This window comes from Pinus tabuliformis, chromosome 1_2 (genome assembly GCF_031772625.1).
Source record: "Pinus tabuliformis cultivar Carrire ecotype Pingquan chromosome 1_2, CPIR1, whole genome shotgun sequence".
Classification (NCBI taxonomy): Eukaryota; Viridiplantae; Streptophyta; class Pinopsida; order Pinales; family Pinaceae; genus Pinus; species Pinus tabuliformis.
In genome coordinates, this window is record NC_142298.1 from 10,446 (window position 1) to 17,479 (window position 7,034).

The 7,034-nt window shown below is 35.0% G+C and overlaps 1 long non-coding RNA gene across 2 annotated transcripts; it reads right to left on the reverse strand.

Moving 5' to 3' along the window:
• Positions 1-915: 915 nt before the first annotated feature.
• On the reverse strand, positions 916-4,969 carry LOC149203990 (uncharacterized). 2 transcript variants are annotated; one of them, XR_016251729.1, is made up of 6 exons: positions 4,795-4,969; positions 4,557-4,700; positions 1,775-1,875; positions 1,537-1,680; positions 1,413-1,451; positions 916-1,074 (listed from the first exon to the last, which is right to left on the reverse strand). It is a non-coding gene; the product is annotated as an uncharacterized LOC149203990 (long non-coding RNA). The 2 variants fall into 2 exon arrangements; XR_016251728.1 differs by having other exon boundaries at positions 916-1,299.
• Positions 4,970-7,034: the final 2,065 nt, after the last annotated feature.

Here is a 7,034-nt window from a genome sequence, read left to right on the forward strand (position 1 = left end):
TGGAGAGAGGAAAGTAATACATCGGGTTGAAGGAAGAATGTTGCCACCATAAACTCCTTGAGCTAGGTGAGATAAAGCAGTGGGAGATCTTAAGAGAACCTATGAGGCTATGTGACTTGAGGCTGCAATGTTGGTCTTAATGCTTCAAGATACCCAAATTGAATACATGGTTCATAAATAATGTCTAGAGGGGAGGATCTCGGGGGAGATTTTGTATGTCATTGCTAGACTCGATGCTCCGACAATGATACAAGGTTGCAGAAAGGAGGAAAGAAACTAGCCAAGCCAAAAGAAAACACAGATAACTTCATTATGCGTTCAGATGGAGACTCTTCATTTTCTTTCTATACATTTTTAATTACAACCATGAAAAGACCTGAATATACATTTTTAATTACAACCATGAAAAGACCTGAATAATACAAAATAAAGAAACCAAGAATTGTAGCGAAGAATTATATGATGCATTCAGATAGAAATTCTTTATTTTTGTTTCTGCACAAATTTGAGTAAAACAACCATGGATAAGACTTGAATATTATAGTATAAGGGAATAAATAACTATAGAAAGGTGTTATAAACCTGTTTACTTATAGACTTAATTTAAAGAGATGTCTAGAACAATTTTTTATATTACTGTTAATAGAAATCAAAGGAAAGAGAAACTATCTTTTACACGAGAATCCATTCCCAGATATGTATATGGACATGCAAATACTTCTTTACATATATAATAAATTTGGAAAATCCGAAAGTAGTAACTACATACAAATTGCAACATCTATTTTAAATTAAGGAACACATAGACGCATAAACTGAAACCTGAAGGAAGTGACAAAATCATTTCAAAGAAATTGCACAACCAAGTTAAGACCGAGCGCAACTCATATCTAGATCACTGATTTTTAACAAACATTAATATAGAACCATTTCCAACGTAATTTCATTTAACAGTCTCTATACACATAGAAAAATATAACATGTTTGGTTCGATTCTAAGCCTCATGAACTCTAATGAAGTGAAAATTGACCGTTAACATGATGTCCACTGTAGGCTCTGAAGGATTTTTAACCCTAGTATTAATACAATAAAAATCAGTTATTGTTTGGAGTTGCTGGAAGACAAAATTTTTCAGGAAAAGAAAACTCTAGAAATGACCTAGTCGAATGCACAACGAGATTGATTAAAGATTTGAGCCGCAAGAGTGGAGCAACTTGAAACAAGAGCATGACACTGTGTGTTATGGTCACCTTGGTTTCATTTATGAAAACAAATAACAGTGAATATTCCTCACTTACCTATAGAAAAAAAGGTCAAGGGTTAGACGGATTCGAGGGATACAACCCATCATTGGGTTGTTAAAATAGAAAGTATGAACAACACTTTAAAGAATAAATTGTGACCAATATACCTGTTATCGAAGCTCTGATGGTAAAAACCATGAGAACCCCTGTCATTAAAGCGATAAGGGTGATTAGTTGCAGTAAACTTCTTTTCTTTTAAAGTAAATGAATCAACCTAGGTAAAAACCTTACCTGTAAAAGAACCTCCTTTGAAGCATCACTGGAAAACACTATGGTCGCATAACCTATAGATGAAGGAATTGAAACTCTGTCATAGCAGGGATGCCTCCTTAAGGAGAAAAAGCAACCAGCAGGGAAGCCAAACCCTTCTTCGAACTGCAGAGATGGAAAGACAACGTCAATGGAAGTAGGGTACCATGTCATAGTAGACACCATATTCAGCTAAAACCATTAGAGATCAAAGCCTCACCTTTTCAAACCCTTAACGCTGTAGAGCCTATCCACCGAAGTAACCAATGCTCTAATGCCATGAGTAGCTGGATGGGGGAAGGTAGGCAGTTACCTCATTAACTGCATCAACAGTCTATTTGTCAGATAGGCATCGACAAGATCGACGATAGAAAACCCTCCACCTATAAAGGAACAATGTGGAAGGTGTACCCTAGCGTTAAATGCATGAGTTGGGTGATAGAGGATTCTTCCAATTGGGATTTAATGTATTAAATGACCTGGGGGGTGATAAAATATTGAATAACATTAACCTTAATCACTCTTAATATGTTTGTGGTATGCATATGAAATTATTCGTCGTATCTCAAATATTTATGTATGGATTGCAAGTAGTAAATGGCAGTAAATATATATATATATATATATATATATATGTTATCAGAGCTCACAATTACGACACTGAGGCTTATGGGATATATAAATATAAATATATATATATATATAATAATAATAATAATAATAATAAAAACTAAGTGGTACTGGGTGTGAATGATTGAACACAGAGAAGAAAGGCAGGGAGCCGCAAGGAAAAAATGCAGAGGTGATCCCGACCACCAAATTTGTAAGATGCAACATATTTAGGGGCCAATCCATAAATCTGGATACAATTGGGAGAATAATTTCATCAAGCCAATGATGCCCTACTCCAAACTGTTCAGTAGTTACGTGCTGAGATGACTAACTTGAGAAATGATAATGAGAGATTACGGTAAGAACAAGAGAGAATTATGAAAAGCCTGTCTGATCGACAAAATCAACATGGGATACACCCTAGTGCTGGTAACGGAGAGAAACAACCTTGAGAAAATGATCAATCACCTAGATTAAAGTGCAGTGGTATCACTTTGGCCCGGAAGAAGCCACCTGGGAGGAATAGGATTTCATGTTGAAAGTTTATCCTACACTATTTTTGTAAATCAAAGAGAACACCAAGACAATCTTCCTCATAAGAGGGGGGAGATGTGACACCCCATGTTACATGAACAATTAACTTATTCTACTGCTTTTACTTTTACTATAGTCCTATGATTTCATCATCATATTTCAGATGGAAACACCAAAGAACGGTGGCTAAGTTGGCCAAAACAATTTATGAATAATACATAATAAGAAATAAAATATTTTCAATACGAGGAAATAGTGGTTAAACCTCCTGGGAGAGTTAAGGTGGTTACTCACCTTTTTCCTCAAAAGAAGAATTCAAGGAAGGCTTAGGGGGCTGGAGAATTGAAGAGAGGAAAGCAATAGATTGGGTTGAAGGCAGAATGCTTCCACGAGAAACTCCTTGAGCTCAGTGAAATAAACCAGTGGGAGATCTGGAGAGACCCTATGAGGGTATGTGACTTGAGGTTGGACTATTGGTATTGATGCTTCAAGATACCCAAACTGAACACAGGGTTCATAAACATTGTTTGGAGGGGAAGAGCTTGGGGGTGAGTCTGGGGTGGTGAGATCTTCTTACAACAGCACAAGGTTGCAGAAAGGAGGAAAGAAACTATAAATGCCAAAAGACAACACAGATAAGTTTATTATACATTCAGATGGAAACTCTTCATTTTATTTATGTACAGATTTAATTACAGAAACCACGAAACCACATGAATAATACATAATAAATAAACCAATAACTGTAGCGAAGAATTATATGATGCTTTCAGATAGAAATTCTTTATATTTCTTTCTGCACAAATTCGAGTACAACAACTGTGGATAAGACCTGAATATTACAGTATAAGGGAATAAATAACTATAGAAAGGTGTTATACAGTTGTTTACTTATAGACTTAATTTAAAGAGCTATCTAGAATAATTCGTTATGTTACTTTTAATAGACATCAGAGGAAAGAGAACCTATCTTTTATATCATAATCCATTCCCAGAAATGTATATGTGCACGCAAATACTTACTTACATATGTAATAAATTTGGAAAATCCGAAAGTAGTAACTACATACAAATTGCAGCATATATTTAATTTAAGGAACACATAGATGCAAAAACTGAAGGAAGTGACAAAATCCCTCTTCAAATAAGTTAAATGGTCAATTTCAAAGAAATCGCACAGTCAAGTAAAGACCGAGCACAACCCATATCCAGATCAATGATTTTTAACAAACATTAATATAAAACCATTTCCGAAGTAATTTCATTTAACAGTGTCTATAAACATAGAAAAATATAACAAGTTTGGTTCGATTCTGAGCCTTATGAACTCTAATGACGTGAAAATCAACCGTTAACATCATGTCCACTGTAGGTTATGAACGGTATTTAACCCTGGTATTAATACAGTACAAACTCAGTTATTGTTTAGGGTTTCTGGAAGACAATATCTTTTTGGAAAATAAACCTACAGAAATGACCTAGTCGAATGCACAACCAAACTTGGGAAAGATTTGAGCAACAAGAGCAAACCAACTTGAAACAAGAGCGCGAGACTGTGTGTTATGGTCTCCTTAGTTTCATTTATGCAAACATATAGCAATGAATATTCTTCACTTACGTGTAGAAATATAATGTTGATGGTTAGACGAGTTCGAGGGATAAAACCCTTCATTGGGTTGTTAAAAGAGAAAATATGAACAACACTTTAAAGAAGAAATTGTGACCAATATTCTTGTGATCGAAGCCCAGACAGTAAAAACCATGAGAACCTCTGTCATTAAACCGATAAGGGTAAGTAGTTGCAATAAACTTCTTTTCTTTTAAAGTAAGTGAATCAATCTGGGTAAAACCCTTACCTATAAAAGAACCTACTTCGAAGCATCACTCAAAAACACCGTGGTCGCATAGCCTATAGATGAATGAGTTGAAACTTTTTCGTAGCAGGGATGCCTCCTTAAGGAGAAAAAACGACCAGTAGGGAATCCAAACCCTTCTTTGGACTGTAAAGATGGAAAGACAACGTCAATGGAAGCAAGGTACCATGTCATAGGAGATGCCATAGCCAACTAAAACCATTAGATATCAAACCCTTACCTTTTCAGACCATCACCGCTGCAGAGCCTATCGACCAGAGTAGCCAACTCTCGAATGCCAGATGGGGGAAGGTGGGAACTCACCTCATTAACCCTGACATCGGTTCGTCTGTCAGGTCGACATCGAAAAGATTGATGGTAGATAACCCTCCACTTGAAAAGGAACGATCTGGAAGGTGTACCCTAGCGTTAAATGCATGAGTTGGGTGACAACAGATTCTTCTAATTTGGGATTTATGTATTAAATGACCTGGGGGGTGACAAAATATTTAAGAAAATTAACCTTAATCAGTCGGAATATGTCTGTAGTAGGGGTATGAATTTATTCATCGTATCTTATGTCTGTAGTAGGGGTATGAATTTATTCATCGTATCTTAGATATTTATGTATGGATTGCAAGTAGTAAATGGCAATAAATAAATTAATATTTCTGTATTTGAATACATACATGTTACAATCTCAGTATGGAAGATATATTGTAATGTATGGTTATGTTATTTAAACATTTTCACTCGGTCAAATTATATATATACATTTTGGCTCACTGAAATTATATAAAAATAAAAATTAAACTAAAAAATAAAATTAATAATTAAACTAGTATAGATCTATAATGACTCCCTCGTAAACTTTAGAAATTGATTTACCAATTACTCGAGATAAAAACAAGGAAAATGTTATTTTTAAATTTTGGGCTGATTCGGCTATGAAAAGAATAGAATATGTGAATCTATGTTAGACTTGTTTTTCATAATATACTGTTTATTTTTTGAACCATGATTAAGAAGAAATGCAAGAGTAAGCTCACCTAGGTGTAGTTGGACAACTAAGGTGAGGCAGTTACTCACCGAAACTAATTCATGGGAAGAAATAAAACCTTCCCAGGAAAATCCAAGAGGGTATTTTGAACTTGACGCAAGAGGAGAGAAAATAGAAAAAAGAGAAAATAACCTTAGAGCTGGAAAATTCAGTGAGGGTTTTAGGTGTAGAGATTGAGAGATTAGGCTTATGGTCATGGCTAAGTCTAGTAGTGACTAGATAGCTTGGAAAACTGAACACTACAGAACTGTCCTGTAATAAACTACCCTGGAAGTGAAGCAGGCTCGGGGGGAGATGTAATGAAACAGACTGGTCTCAAGGTCGGGAGGAGCCTTGCTTGGTTCAGTGGTTCATGGTTTACCAAGACAAGAGATAAGTACTAAATTCGGTGCTTGTAATAATGTTTAGGATTGCAGAGAAAATGTATTTAAATTCTAATATGCTAAAATACATACTGTATAACTCGTTTCGTTTTTTTGTAGAAAGAAAGGAAGCATTATGAACTGACTAGTTATTCAGTATATTTTTATATTAACTAGGTTAATATGGGCTAAGGGGGTTGAATGAGTTGTTTAGAAGACCAGAGCAAGCGAAGACCCCAGCAAACTCGAAAAATTAATGCTAAAGAATCCTTGTTTGCTGAGGAAAACATAGATGATGGGTTAGTACCTCATTACCGGTGTAGAGGCAGAGACAAGGTGAACAATCCCACATCTTGGAAAACTAATTTCTAAGAAAATCAACAGAAATGAGTTTTAACTTAGAGTAATAGTCATCTCACGTGAAGATAGACAAATTAATGTAATCGTACCAAATTAAGCTGGTAAGCACACTCTTTGTGTGCTCATATATGTACTAGCAAGTACAATAACTGCATATAAGATTATTTTATAATTTAATAACCATTGCAATTTGTGCGAGTTAAACAAATGGTGAGTATATTCTCCATCAACATACCTTAACAATGAGCCATTAGTGACTGTGTGACTACACTAGCTAACGGATAACCAAGTAAAACACTTGAATGAAAACGCTTATTTTAGCATAAATAGAAACCCGTTATTAGGTAATTAACTCATAATTTAAGAAAATGATTATATGCACAATTATGTGAACGAGAAATACATTATAAGAACCAGTGGTGGAGGATCCCGCAATGCAACAACAAATTATTATTTCCGAGGAGAAGTAAAACATAGGGTCAAAAGTTAATTACTTCAAAGAACAATCGTGCAAAAGAAAATAAGGTAATGATAAATAGTGAAACAATGATATTTACAGAGCATTAATGTGAGTGATTCAACATTACAATTAAATTATGCACAAATACAGCAAGCCAATCTCAGATTAAAAAAATGAAGTCATGTAAAACCTTATTAGTCATAGTAAGCAAGATTCATAAAAACCCTCAGGGAGGGTAA